The following is a 15,719-nucleotide window of genomic DNA, read 5'->3' on the forward strand; positions in this document are numbered from 1 at the left end:
GCGGGGACGGACGGCGGCGAACGGGCCCGCGGGCTTCGCGGGCCGGCGGCGGCACGGGCGGCCGGGAGGCCATGTGGCGCTCTCTGGTTGGACGGGTGCGGCGGCGGATGCGTCTGGCGCCGGGCGGACGTGTCCGGCGCGCGGAGGAAGGGGAAGACTAGGGTTTGCCCGAAAAATTCGGAGGGGGAGGTGTTTATATAGGCATAGGGAGCTAGGAGACTCCAAATGGAGTGCGGTTTTCGCCCACACGATCGTGATCGAACGACCGAGAGCATGGAAGTGACTTAGATGGGTTATTGGGCTGTTTGGAGGGGGTTTTTGCTGCAACACACAAAAGGCCTTTGCAGTTACCCGGTTAACCGTTGGAGCATCAAACGACCTCCAAATGGAACGAAACTTGACAGGTGGTCTACTGGTGGTATACCAAGGCCACTTGGAAAACCTCGGTCCATTCTGAGAATGTTTAACACCCGCTCACGAAAAGAAACAAGAGGGGTGCGCCGGTGCACGTGGGAGTGTCGGATTGCAAAACGGACAACGGGGAAAATGCTCGGATGGATGAGACGAACACGTATGCAAATGAGATGCACATGATGACATGATATGGGATGCATGACATGAACAAAATGCAAAACGAAAGACAAAACCCAACCACAGAGGGAATATCATAACACATAGCCGAAAATGGCAAGAGTTGGAGTTAGAAATATGGAAAGTTACATCCGGGGAGTTACAACACTCCACCACTACGAGAGGATCTTGTCCCAAGATCTAGGACTGAAAGAACTCCGGATATTCGGAATGGAGGTGGTCCTTGCGTTCCCAGGTGGCTTCTCGGTCGGAATGGTGTGTGTTGAGGATATAAACCCTAGAGTCACCCGCCAGCCGGGGCCGGGTTACTCATAATGGTCATCACCTGAAGCCCGACGCCAAGCTTGAAGACAGTGGGCCAAAGATGGGCTTAAGACCCAGAGATGGTTTAAAGCCCGTAGTTACAATTATTATTATGGTAGAACTTGTAGTGTAAGGCAAGAATAGTAGAGAGTCCGAGCCGGACACTCTTATGAGCCGGCGAGGGACTCTGAGAGCTGCGGGGCGTCAACCTCTCTATATAAAGGGATGACCCGGCAGCGGTTTGGGGACAAGAAAGATCTCATCGAGAGCCAGGCATAGCGGTTAAGCTCCCTGGTCATCGAAACCCTAATCAATACCACCTCAACTGGACGTAGGCTTTTACCTTCACCGTAAGGGGCCGAACCAATATAAACCCTCGTGTTCCTTGTCCCGTTTAACCCCTTCAAGCTTCCTAGCGGCGATGGCTCCACGACTAAGTCCTAGCTTGAGGACATCTGCCGTGACAATTCCACGACAGTTGGCGCCCACCGTGGGGCCAGCGCACGGTGGATTTGAGTTCTTGAAGGGCAGCTTCGAAGGGCTCAAGGGATACGCTGTGGGCCGGATGACCAAGAGTCGTCGCGGCAAGCTCTACATCGACGATGCAAGCTGGGGCCCCGACGCCGACTCAATCGAGTACGGATACCGGGTCCCCTTTGGCGGAATTCATGTTTTCATTGGCAAGATTGGTGAGCCGGGCCCTGAGCCGGATCTCTGCACCGATCTCGTCGAGACGGCTCAGCGCGCCCGACCCGCCCGGGCCCTGCCTGCCTTGAAGCATGCTTTTGTGGGATGTGTCCATGGAGGGCACTCTGATAGATCTGGATCTGGTGATGAGACGGCCGCCGGCTCTGACGGCGAGTCGACCACAGATGAGTCAAACTCGTTGTACCAACTTCAAGATGGTAGGCTCATGGGTTGTTCCGATGGTGACAGTGTTCCGGACCCGTTTGAGCCGCCGAGCCGGGTCGGAATCTTCATGGCCGGTGCGCAGCCCGTTCAGAACCCTGCTGCTGGGGCAGGAAACCCGGTGCCTTCGCCGGCTCAGGTGCTGATGGATCTCACGGACAAGATGACGGTCCTGTTGACCGCCGCGGTTGACCCGGCGGATCAAGCTCAGCATGACGCGGAGGTGGCGCAGTTAAAATTAGATCTCGTGAAAGCCAAAGAGGATCTGGCAGCGGAAGGGATCAGGATGGCTGCGGAGAGGGCGGCTCTCGACGCCCAAACTCAGTTGATTCAAGCGCAATCCTTCCGGCTCACGATGGATCAGAACGCATCCAATGAGGTCATGAGAAGGAGGCATCAAAAGGCCCAATCTCGACTCCCTCCGATTTACGATCCTCGAAACCTCTTCAACATGCCAGGTGCAGGGTCTAGTAACCCGCCAGGGGTCATAGTGCCCGGGTCTGGGACCCCTATTCAGCCACAAGTGATGGGGCCTCCCCGGGTGAACCCTGCCCCGCCTCAGTATGTGCCAATACCACCGGGTCATTATGCTAACCCGCTGGAGAACATGGTCGCCGCAGCAGCACGGCTGGCGGCCCTCCCAATTGACGGCGACTCTCCGACGGCTATTGAAACCCGCCGGGTCAGGGAACTTCTTCAGACAACACTGGCGCAGCAAGAGGCGTACTCTTACAGCCGGGATAGGATCCACTCGACCCCTCGTCCAGGCCGGAGCCCGAGTTACAGCAGACACATGGTCTCAGCGACCGGCTCAAGTAATGTCCGACGCCATGACCCGCCCCCTGGCCATGGCCCGGCTCATAACGGAGCCTTTCACGCAGCAGACCAAGACAGAGCGCAGCAAGAGGCGGAGCAGGTGCCTCAGTTGACGGCTTACCAGACTCCCCCGGCTTATCCGACAACTTCCGTCGACGCGGGTATCTCTACCAGGACTGGAGGTGTCCCTTGTTTAGTGCCGGCTCTCCGCAATGAACGTCTACCCAAGGACTTCAAAGGGCCTAGGAAGGTGCCTAATTACACGGCCGACTTACAACCCGGAGCCTGGATCGAGAGTTATGAAATGGCCATGGAATTGCTGGAGGTCAGTGAAGCAGCGATGGCCAAGTATTTCACCATGATGTTAGATGGGACTGCCCGCACGTGGTTGAAAGGGCTACCACCGAACTCCATCGGGTCTTGGGCTGAGCTGAAAGCCCGGTTCATCCAAAATTTCAAGGATACCTGTAGGCAGTCTATGTCAATTGTGGATTTGACTAACTGTAAGTAGCAGGAGAGTGAGTCTACGACACATTGGGTTCGCCGGGTTAAGGAAATAATACACTCATCTGATAAGATGGATGCCGGCTCTGCAGTTTTAATGTTGGAACAGAATTGTCGCTTTCTGCCCCTGAAGATGAAACTCGGGCGGCTCTAGCGTGATTGTAATGACATGGGTACGCTGATGGCAGCTCTCGTCAAGTATGCCGATTCTGATAGTACCAAGGACCCCGCTTCAGATGATGAAAGGACAGGGAAGGGAAAGAAGAATGGCAATGGCAAGGGTCCTCAGCATAACCCTGGGAACCAAGGAGGTGGCAAGCGCAAGGCCGACGGCAGCCTAGAGTTCGTGGCCAACGCTAGCTCACAGGGCAATAACCAGCGACGCAAGGGGAGGCCACCTCCCCGAGCCGGCGGGTCAGGCCCGACGCTGGAGCAGCTGCTGAATGAGCCTTGTCCAAGGCATGGCTCTAGAGAGAGGCTAGCTACTCATCTATGGAAGGACTGTGCAATCATGAAGGCTTTTAAGAATTCTGACGCCTTTAACGGCAACAATGGCCCGGGCGGTGGCTCAGGCGCCGGCGGCTTTCATGGCCCGGGCAGCGGCTCAAATTTTAAACCTCAGAACAGTCAAGGGGGCTTTAATCAGCAGTCCGGCCAGGGCCATCAACAGCAGCAGGGGGGTTATCAGACCAATCCAAAGCAGCTTAGCGGTGGACAGTACCATGTATTTACCACCAGTCTGTGTAAGCGAGATCAGAAGCTTCATAAAAGGGCTGTGAATGCTGTTGAGCCGGCGGTTCCACGCTATTTACGATGGTCTGAGCAGCCTATAGTGTGGAGTAGGGAGGATCACCCTCCCCGGGTGGATAATCCGGGTCACTTGGCCTTGGTGGTGGCTCCTCAGGTGGGAGGATATAAGTTCACTAAAGTGCTCATGGATGGAGGCAGCAGCATCAACATCCTCTATTATGAGACATTCCGTCGTATGGGGTTGATTGATAAGAACCTCAGCCAGTCAAACACCATTTTCCACGGTGTGGTACCTGGTAAGTCGGCTTACCCAGTCGGCAAGATCGAGTTGGAAGTGGCCTTTGGAGACAAGCACAATTACAGGGTGGAAAAATTGACCTTTGAGGTGGTCAAGATAAGAAGTCCGTACCATGCCATATTTGGGCGGCCGGCTTACGCCAAGTTCATGGCACGGCCGTGTTACGTGTATTTACAGCTCAAGATGCCGGATCATAACGGGACCATTACGGTTCACGGCAGCCGGAAGGTAGCCTTGGAGTGTGAGGAAGGCGATGCGGCTTATGCAGAATCTATTTGTGCAACGGAAGAGTTGAAGTTTTACAAGGACAATGTTGACCCAACAGATATGACCTCTCTGAAAAAGCCGACTACGGAGCATGAGCCGGTAATGAAATTTAAATCGGCTGATGAGACTAAACTTGTTGATTTTGTTCCAGGTGATTCATCTCAGCAGTTTAGCATCAGTGCCAATCTGGATCCAAAATAGGAAAGCGCGCTCATCGAGTTCATCCGTGAGAATAGGGACATTTTTGCATGGAAGCCTTCTGACATGCCAGGTGTACCTAGAGAACTCGCTGAGCACACTCTCAATGTTGATCCGAAATTTAAGCCGATCAGGCAATTCCTTCGGCGGTTTAATGAAGAGAGGCGGAAAGCTATTGGTGAAGAGGTGGCCCGGCTCTTGGCGGCCGGGTTTATCGTTGAAGTCTTTCACCCAGAGTGGTTAGCTAACCCGGTGCTCGTGCTCAAGAAGAACGGCACCTGGCGGATGTGTGTGGACTACACGGACTTGAACAAAGCGTGTCCGGCTGATCCTTTTGCCCTTCCCCGTATTGATCAAATCATTGATGCTACGGCGGGTTGTGAGCGTTTAAGTTTCTTGGATGCTTATTCTGGATATCATCAGATTAAGATGGCAGTTAAGGACCAGGAGAAGACGGCGTTCATCACTCCCTTTGGAGCCTTCTGCTATGTGTCTATGCCCTTTGGACTCAAGAGTGCACAGGCGACTTACCAGCGTTGCGTGCAGAACTGTCTTCATAACCAGATTGGGTGCAATGTTCATGCTTATGTGGATGATATTGTGGTTAAATCCAGGAAGGAGGAAACCTTGATAGATGATCTGAGGGAAATCTTTGATAACCTACGAGTCTACAAGATGATGCTTAACCCGGCCAAATGTGTTTTTGGTGTTCCTGCAGGCAAGCTCTTGGGTTTCTTGGTTTCTAACAGAGGTATTGAAGCTAACCCGGAGAAGATCAAGGCAATCACCTCTCTGGCTAAGCCGGCGTGCATAAACGACGTCCAGCGCTTGGCGGGTCGTATTGCTGCTTTAAGCCGCTTTATAAGTCGTTTGGGGAGAAGGCCATGCCATTATATCAATTGATGAAGAAAACTGATGACTTTGTCTGGAATGATGCAGCTAATACTGCTTTTGAGGATTTGAAAAGGCAGCTGGCCGAGCCCCCAATCCTTGCTGCTCCGGTTGACAAGGAGCCTTTATTACTGTATGTGGCTGCTAACACACGAGCCGTCAGTGTGGCCGTGGTGGTGGAGCGCAAGGAAGAGGGTAAGGAGCATCCGGTTCAGCGGCCGGTTTATTATGTCAGCGAAGTACTCATTGAGTCCAAGCAGCGGTATCCGCATTGGCAGAAGCTTGTTTATGGTGTGTTCATGGCAAGCCGGAAGCTTAAGCATTATTTTCATGGTCACCCCATCACTGTGGTCAGTTCTGCCCCCCTTGGAGATATCATTCAAAACAGAGAGGCCACAGGGAGAGTGGCTAAGTGGGCTATAGAGCTCGGACCTCATGGTCTAAAGTATGTGCCACGCACTGCTGTTAAATCTCAGGCCTTGGTGGATTTCATCAATGATTGGACAGAGCTACAAGTGCCCGAACTGAATCCGGATAACACATATTGGACTATTCACTTCGATGGATCCAGGAAATTGGAGGGCTCGGGGGCTGGAGTCGTATTGGCTTCCCCTAAAGGTGACAAGTTCCATTATGTGCTACAGTTGATGTTTCCTTGCACCAACAATGCAGCTGAGTACGAGGCCTTGCTCCACGGCCTTCGGATGGCTAAGGAGATGAGCTTGAGCCGGATAAGGTGCTTCGGCGACTCAGATTTGGTGGCTCAACATGTATCAGGAAAGTGGGACTCCAAGGACCCTCTCATGGCGGCTTATCACCGCGAAGTTGATGCCATTGCTGGGCACTTTCAGGGTTACCAAGTAGAGCACATCGATCGCAGGAAGAACGAGGCGGCTGATGCTTTAAGCCGGCTGGGCTCTCAGCGAAAACCGGTGCCGCCTAATATTTTCCTGGATGTCCTGCATAGCCCTTCTGTTAAGTTGCCTACAGAGGAAGATTTGGCTGTCCCTGACCCGGAGGCACGACTGGTGGCGGCTCTCCACATCATCCCGGACTGGACAGTGCCTTATCTGGCTTACATGACCCGGGGAGATTTGCCTGAGGATGAAACTTTGGCCAGACAAATAACCCGGCGGTCTAAGTCAATGATTGTTGTCAATGGTTAGTTGCATCGCCGCAGTGTTACGGGAGCGTTCCAGCGTTGTGTCTCCCCTGAGGAAGGTCAAGAGATCTTGCGTGAGATTCATGAAGGGGATTGTGGCCATCACGCCGGCTCAAAGTCTCTTGTGGCCAAGGCTTTCGTCATGGCTTTTATTGGCTGACGGCTCATGCTGATGCGGAGGACTTGGTCAGCAAATGTGATGGTTGCCAAAGGTTCTCGCGACGGGATCATGTGCCGGCTCAGGAGCTGAGGATGATCCCAATTACTTGGCCCTTTGCGGTCTGGGGGCTTGATATGGTTGGGCCTTTTAAAAGGTCCAAGGATAAGAAGACCCACCTCTTGGTGGCAGTTGACAAATTTACCAAGTGGGTTGAAGCGGAGCCAGTTAGCAAGTGTGATGCCGCCACGGCAGTTCAGTTTATGAAAAAGGTGATCTTTCGTTTTGGCTTCCCACACAGCATTATAACTGACAATGGTACCAATCTATCCAAAGGCGCCATGGAGGAGTTTTGTCAACGAGAGCACATTAGACTTGATGTTTCATCAGTGGCTCATCCTCAATCCAATGGTCAAGCTGAGAGGGCTAATCAGGAGATTCTGAAAGGCATCAAACCCCGGCTTTTGGTCCCTTTACAACGGACGCCGGGTTGTTGGGTGGAGGAGTTACCCTCCGTGTTGTGGAGCATCAACACTACTCCTAACAGGTCCACAGGTTTCACGCCTTTCTTCATGGTTTATGGAGCGGAAGCAGTTCTCCCCAGTGACATCCGTCATGACTCACCTCGAGTGGCGGCTTATGTGGAGGCGGATAACGAACAGGCGCGCCAAGACGCTCTTGACTTGTTGGACGAACAGCGTGATGTGGCAGCAGCTCGCTCAGCGATTTACCAACAAGACCTGCGCCGTTATCATAGTCGCCGGGTTAAAACCCGGGTCTTCCAGGAAGGCGATCTGGTGCTCCGGCTCATCCAAGATCAAACAGATGTGCACAAGTTATCCCTGCCTTGGGAAGGGCCCTTTGTGGTCAGCAAGAATTTGCACAACGGGTCATATTACCTCATTGACGTTCGGGAGCACAAAGATTCACGTAAGTCGGAGGAAGAGACCCGTCGGCCGTGGAACATAGCTCAGCTTCGGCCTTATTACACTTGAGCCACCGGCTCTCATAATGTACATACTTCTCTAAGCCATGTATATATTATGATAAGCAATAAAGCAGGACTTCTGTCCTTTTTTCTCCTCCAAAGATGAATGTGTTACTTTCATTACAAAGATCATGTGATAACTTGAAGGAGGATCCGGCTTATGATCGTATTCGAATCTAGCCATACACAATATAGTCACTTGGGGGCTTCCTGTTCAAACATAGGTCGTATTCGAACCAAAGAGAACATAGTTGTCGATACCCATTTGATTGGCAAAGTGCCGAGCTCATTGGGGAGTTTTTCTTTGATCATATTTGCATCATAGTTTAACCCCTTTGGGAACCGACGTGGATCGTATTCGAATCAGCGTCGTTAAACAATTCTTAAGGTCATTTGGGGGCTTCTTGTTCAAACATGGGTCGTATTCGAACCAAAGAGAACATGGCTGTCGGTACCCTCTTGATTGGCATCGCCACACCCACTGGGGGCTATATGATTGTATTCGAATCTTAGCATAACCCCTTTGGGACGGGTCTCTGGTCGTATTCGAACCGGAAGCCCCTAAGCTTTTCTGAGTTACAAAAAGTTCTTCTGATTATTTCAATAATGCGCATGGCGGGTATCACTTTGCCGGCTTAACTTTGATTTACAGTACTAGTCGAATACGATCGGTGTTATTAAGACTGGTCAACCGGAATTGAGGTGCCAACCTTATTACCCGGGTTATGTAAGCCGGAAGTGTGCTTGCAGGCCGGTAAGTGTGTTATTACGGGTATATCAAGGACATAATTGAGGACCAGTCTTTTTTGATTCATATTCCGGGTTATACGTATAAAACTATGATTCTCAGCGCGGTAAGCCGCCTAGAGACTTGTGATTTGTCTTTTTATGCAGGATAGTTAAAGGCAACTATTTGAGCTTAAGGAAAATGAATGATCAAATTATGACCCGGAGAAATATAAGGAAGCAACTTCAATGGAATTCAGCATTCAACATGTGCACGATGGCCCGGCAAAATTAAAGTGTTGGTACTATTCTATTACAAAGACTCCTCGAGTCCAAAAGGGTGAAGCATTGTTTAAATAAGCCGCCTACAGAGTTACGATGCTTGCTGGGTCGACGCTTCCGGCTCATCCCTCTCCGCTCCTCCGGTTGTTCCCAAGACCTGGAAGGTTGACGATTTCCAGTCAATGCCGCTCAGAGCTTCGAATTGAGCTTCCTCATCAATTAACCCGGCCGGGTCAATCTCCGGGGCAAAGGTGTGCTTAAGAGTCGGCGGGACTAAGCGGATGGCTTCATAACGCGGAGTGGGAATCCTCTGATTTTCTGCGTCGTAACCTGGCTGATACTTGGTCAGATCCGTGTCGTTTCCTATCAGAGTGGCCACCGGGCGTACGATCTTCACGCAGGCTGCAAAGTCCCTTTGGTCGAAGGGGGTGCCGTCTTCCTTCAAACTGGGATAGCCAAGGGCAATGTCCGCCGGGTCTAGTTCTGGAAGGAACGCCTTGGCCCGGCTCAGAGCAGCTATGGCTCCGGCTCTTGCAGAGGCCCGTCGCAGCTCTTGGACCCGCTGAGGAAGAACGGCAAGCCGGCGAAGAACTTCCGCCAGGTGAGTCGGCACCTCATTGGATAGGGCCACCACGGCCAAGGCGCGCTGTGACCCGGTGTAGAGTTGTTCCACCAGGGTGTACACGGCCTTCAGCTTGGTCACCACACTTTGGTTGAGGTTGGCGCTTCTGGGACCTGTTTAACAGAGTAAGATAAGCCGCCGGCAATGATGGGTTACGAGGCATAAAAATTATAAATTGGACGAAAGCCGGTGGAATGACTTACCGAAGATTGCGGCAACCATCTGGGACACTTGGCGCTTTAAGCCGGAGAGTTCGGCGGTCTTCTCTGTCAGAGCCTTCTCCGCCTGTTCGGCCCGGTTCACCAGAGTAGCCTTTTCTTCAGCCCAAGCCTTCCGTTTAGCGTCAAAGTCCGTCTTCAGCTTTTCTTGCGTAGCAATACTGGACACAAATTTGGCATTGGCTTTCCGGGTCTTAGTTTCTTCCGTCTTCAGGCGGGTCTTGAGATCGGAGATGTCAGCTTCAAACTTCTTGCCAGCAGCCTGCATAATTTCCGGATCATAGGATGAACAGTTACTATGCAATTTTAAAGTCCCAAGCCCTTTCCAAGCAAAGACACTTGGCACTTGGGGGCTAATGCATATCGAACGTTTCTATTTACAAATTACCGGGTCAAACGAGTAAACCGGAACTTAAGTCTACAACATATTCTATCATAAGTAGTAGACTTGGGGGCTAGAGTATGGTAAGAATAACAAGATAACTATGCAGTAAGTAAGAAGACAGAAGAGTAATACCTCAGACTTCTGCAGAATCTGGTTCACCATGGCAATCTCTAGGTCCCGGCTCTTGTGCACCTGGCTGACATAGCCGGAGATGATCTCTCCGATGCTCAGATTGGCATAGTCGGTGAGGTCCAGATTGGCCCAGTGGCGCCCTAACAACTCCTCCTTAGCGGAGCACTTGGCCAGCGCAGTAGGTCTCCCCAGCTCAACAAATTCCGTCCGGGTGATTACCACATCCGGGTCATCTGCCGGCTGAGCCGAGCTGGAGGCCTCCGAGTTAGCAGAAGCTTCTGCTATTGGCTTGTCGGTTGGAGCAGTGGCTTCCGGAGCAGAGGCAGCTAGCGGTTCTTGAGCGGCTACCTCCGGTTCAGGCAAGTCCGGCTCTTCGACCGGCTTGTTCTTCTTCGCCCTTTTGCTGAGTTTTGCCTGGGCACTGAAAAGACAAAAAGGTTAAAGCACAAAAGTGTAAGTAAAGACAAGTACAACATGAGATGATCATCATTACCCGGGCACGGTCTTGAAAGCCGGCAGGTTCGACTGCATAGAGTCGCCAGAAGAGGGGGAAGTTTCCTGATAATTTGAGTCAGAAGAGTTGAGCGGTTGACGTATAACACCCGCCAAAGGATGAAAAGGGTACAAGTTTGAGATCACCTCGGTCCAGCGTTTCCTCGACGCATCAGGTAAGCCGGAAGAGAGGTCGGCGTCCTTGTTGGTCCGGGTGTGCCGCCTGCTCTCATGAATCTGTTGCTTCAAAAGAAATTGAGGATCTTGATAAGCTAAAGGATGTGAAAATCTTACTTTCCGGGTTACCCTTCGGACTTTCAGCCTTGGCAAGGGCTCCGAGTCAGAGGAAAGTGTCATTACCTCGTCAACCACCGGGTTACTGGCTCCGGTGTCATCCTGTTGATGAACAGTATTGATAAGGCGGACAGAGATAAACAACAAACACAACAAAATCTTACAGGTTCAGGGGTTACCTCTGACTCGGAGCTGTCGCTTAGTTGCAGCAGCTCTGAAGTAGTAGGCCTGCTTCCCTTCTTGCGGGGAGCGGCTCTCTTGGCGGCTTTCTTAGCCTTCCTGGCCTTCTTGGCCGCTTCATGGTCATATTTGACCTTCCAGAATTTGTCATCAGCCTGAAAAGTACAATGACGATTTCTTAAAGTTCAGATGAAAGCTATCTACAGAAGAAAATAAGATGTTCAGATCAGCGGCTTACCGCTGGGGCTGGGTTGGTCTTGCAGAAGGGGCTTAACCCGGTCCTTCCGCAGTCTGCCAAGCTCTTGTTCAAAAGAGCCTTGGTCATGTCCTCAGCAACGTCTTCAGGAAGATCGTTGCGGCTGTGTTGTAGGGGGTCATCTTTCCGGCCTGTGTACTCGCACATTAAGCCGGGGCGGCGGCTCAAGGGGATCACCCGCCACGAGATCCAGACCCGGACCAGGTCAATTCCGTTGAGACCATTGCCCAGGAGAGCCTTGATCTTGTTAATGGTGGGGAGCAGAGGTTGGCGCTCCACTTGAGTTAGCTTGTCTGACAGAGGGTGTGTTGGTTCCAGACGCGAGGGGCGAAAGCCGGGCAGCGGGCTCTCATCAGCCGGCGACGTGTCTTGGCAATAGAACCACGTCTGGTTCCAGTCTTTTGGGTGGCTTGGCGGCTCGGCGTAAGGGAAAAGGTAGTCCCTCCGTCGCTGGATGGAGATGCCACCAAGTTCCAAGCTTGGCCCGTTGGCGCACTCGTTCTGACGGTTCAGGTAGAAGAGCTCTCTGAAGAGCAGCAGGCTGGGTTCTTCTCCAAGGTAGACCTCACAGAACACTTGGAAATTGCATATATTTGACACCGAGTTGGGTCCTATGTCTTGAGGCCGCGGGTCGAAGAAATTCAGCACATCTCTGAAGAACTTTGAGCCGGGCGGTGCGAAGCCCCGGCTCATATGATCCGCAAAAACTACCACCTCCCCGTCCCTTGGCTGTGGTCTCTCCTCTGATGGGTCAGGGGCACGGTAGGACATGACGTCCTTCTTGGGCAGGTAACCCGACTTTACAAAGTCCGCTAAGGTCTCGTCGGTGACGTTGGACCTCATCCAATTGCATGTGATGGGTGCTTTGGGAGCTTTGGGAGGCATGGTGAAAGTCGGAAGCCTATGATGAAAGGATACATCCGGTTTAATTATAAGCCGGAGGAAATTTACAGTTCAGTGTTAAAGTGGCGGCTTATGGAGGGGCCTAATGACATATATCTAATTGCATTGGGTTATCTAAGCCGCTGGAGGTGATGAGAGTGATTCAATTGTTCATCATTTCATCATAAGCCGGAAATTTCACGGCGCGTGGTTTCTTTGAGCCGGAAATGTAAGCCGCCATAGCTCAGCAGAAGCAGTTTTTTACTAAGTATGGTGAAAACAAGTTTCACAGATCGCAGTGAAAATTTCGGATCAAAATGGTCGACTAAAGGGAAAAATTCCTAGACCTAAAGCAGACGCAGGAGAAGTTCGCAGGCTCAAACAGGGATTCTATGCAGTAAAGAGAGATATATTTGCATTTGAAATGGGTGCCAAACAGCTACCGCGGCAGGTCTATACAGGTCTAAGATCAAGAAGGGTAGTAAAAATAAAAACTACCAAGAGCTCGTGGGCGACGGCGAAGAACACGGAAGAACAGGACGAACCCTACCGCAGATCTGTTCTACGGGGCAGCCAGGACTTACAGGTGCTGGTGAGTCGCGGAGGTCGCCGCCGTTCTCTCTGGACACAACAGGTTGATGCAGCGGCCGGAGTTGGTGAGGAGGAGGAGACCCGCGGCGGCGACAGCAACAGAGCTCGAGCGAAGGAGCAGTGGCGCGAGGAGGAAGACGGGCTGCTGGAGGCTCAATGGGCCGGGCTATTTATAAGGCCAGACTCATAAGTGGGCGCGAGAAACGAGGAGGCCACGGCGCGGTTATCTCACCATAAAACGCCTCGATTTTCGGGATGGCAGTAAAGATAAGATCCGTTGCGGATATGGTGGAGTAAAAAACGGATTAATGGAAGATGACGTCACGGCGGATTACCCGGACTCCAAAGGATGACGTCACGCCGGGTTATGGCCTTCACGCAATTGTAAGTCGAAGATTTTTCTGTCGAAAGAATTGAAGATTGACATGAGCCGGCCCATGTCAATCTGGGGCCTAATGTTGACGATATAAACCCTAGAGTCACCTGCCAGCCGGGGCCGGGTTACTCATAATGGTCATCACCTGAAGCCCGGCGCCAAGCTTGAAGACAGTGGGCCAAAGATGGGCTTAAGACCCGGAGATGGTTTAAAGCCCGTAGTTACAATTATTATTATGGTAGAACTTGTAGTGTAAGGCAAGAATAGTAGAGAGTCCGAGCCGGACACTCTTATGAGCCGGCGAGGGACTCTGAGAGCTGCGGGGCGTCAACCTCTCTATATAAAGGGACGACCCGGCAGCGGTTTGGGGACAAGAAAGATCTCATCGAGAGCCAGGCATAGCGGTTAAGCTCCCTGGTCATCGAAACCCTAATCAATACCACCTCAACTGGACGTAGGCTTTTACCTTCACCGTAAGGGGCCGAACCAGTATAAACCCTCGTGTTCCTTGTCCCGTTTAACCCCTTCAAGCTTCCTAGCGGCGATGGCTCCACGACTAAGTCCTAGCATGAGGACATCTGCCGTGACAATTCCACAACAGTGTGACCACTTCACTTTCAGGAATTTGATTGACTTGTTGCGAGTCTTGTGCTCAGTTTCTTCAAGAATAGCAACGGGGTGCTCATGATAAGACAGATCTTCTTGGAGGTCAATCTCTTCAAAGTTGATGGTGCGCTCAGGAGTCTTGAAGCACTTGCGGAGCTGTGACACGTGGAACACGTTGTGCACGTTTGCGAAGTTGGAGGGAAGCTCAAGTTGATAGGCGAGGTTGCCTCTTTTGCCAATGATCTTGAAAGGACCCACGTATCTAGGAGCAAGCTTCCCTTTGATACCGAAGCGACGAGTGCCTTTCATTGGAGAGACGCGGAGGTAGACATGGTCTCCGATCTCGAAAGCCACATCACGGTGCTTGCTATCATAGTAACTCTTCTGGCGCGATTGCGCGGCTTTGAGATTTTCACCGATGACTTTACACATTTCTTCAGCCTCTGTGATTAAGTCATTGCCAAGAAGTTGGCGTTCACCAGTCTCTGACCAATTGAGAGGAGTACGACACTTTCTGCCATATAGAATCTCGAATGGGGCCTTGCCCGAACTCGCTTGGAAGCTGTTGTTGTAGGAGAACTCGGCATATGGAAGACAATCTTCCCACTTCAAGCCAAAGGAAATGACACAAGCCTTGAGCATATCTTCAAGGATTTGATTGACTCGCTTGACTTGGCCACTAGTTTGAGGATGGAAAGCTGTGCTGAAGCGAATGTTGGTGCCCATGGCCTTCTGGAAGGAGTCCCAGAACTTAGAAGTGAAGATGCTTCCACGATCTGAAGAAATCAATTGTGGAATGCCGTGCAAGGAGACAATCCCGGAGGTGTATAGCTCTGCCAACTGAGCTGCTGTGATAGATTCTTTGATTGGAAGGAAATGAGCCACTTTAGTAAGCTTGTCAATGACAACGAAGATAGCATCATTTCCGCGCTTGGACTTGGGAAATCCAGTCACGAAGTCCATTTCAATATGATCAAACTTCCATTCTGGTATAGCAAGAGGTTGGAGGAGACCAGCTGGTCGTTGGTGTTCTGCTTTCACCCTTCAACAGACATCACAATCATTCATGAATCGAGCGATTTCTCGCTTCATTCGAGTCCACCAATACGACTGCTTGAGGTCATGGTACATCTTCGTACTTCCAGGATGAATGGAAAGAAGAGAATTGTGCGCCTTGTTCATAATGACTTTCCTTAGATCACCTTTAGGAACCACAATCCGGTCCTCGAAGAATAAAGTGTCTCTGTCATCAATGCGATAGCACTTGTATTTGGATAGACCCTTGTCGATACCACGTTTCACCTTCTTCACCATGGCATCAAGAAGTTGTGCCTCACGAATTTGATCTTCCAAAGTAGGAGAGACTAGGAGGTTGGCAAGAAAGCCTTGAGGAACAACTTGGAGATTCAGCTTGCGGAAAGCTTCACAAAGATCCGGTTGGAATGGCTTGAGAAGCTGTTGCAATAAGCCTTCTTGCTCAAAGCATCTGCAATGACATTGGCCTTGCCTGGAGTATATTCAATACTCGGATTGTACTCTTGAATCATCTCGACCCATCGAGTCTGTCTGAGGTTGAGGTTGGGCTGAGTGAAGATGTACTTGAGACTCTTGTGATCGGTGAATATGTCCACTTTTCTTCCCAACAAGAGATGTCTCCATGTTATTAATGCATGGACAACTGCCGCCAACTCAAGATCGTGAGTGGGGTAGTTCTTTTCGTTGGGCTTCAACTGACGAGAGGTATAGGCCACAACTTTCTTCTTTTGCATTAACACAGCACCGAGACCTTGAAGAGAAGCATCACAGAAAACTTCGAATGGCTTGGATTCGTCAGGAGGAGTTA

This window comes from Triticum aestivum, chromosome 6D (genome assembly GCF_018294505.1).
Source record: "Triticum aestivum cultivar Chinese Spring chromosome 6D, IWGSC CS RefSeq v2.1, whole genome shotgun sequence".
Taxonomy (NCBI): Eukaryota; Viridiplantae; Streptophyta; class Magnoliopsida; order Poales; family Poaceae; genus Triticum; species Triticum aestivum.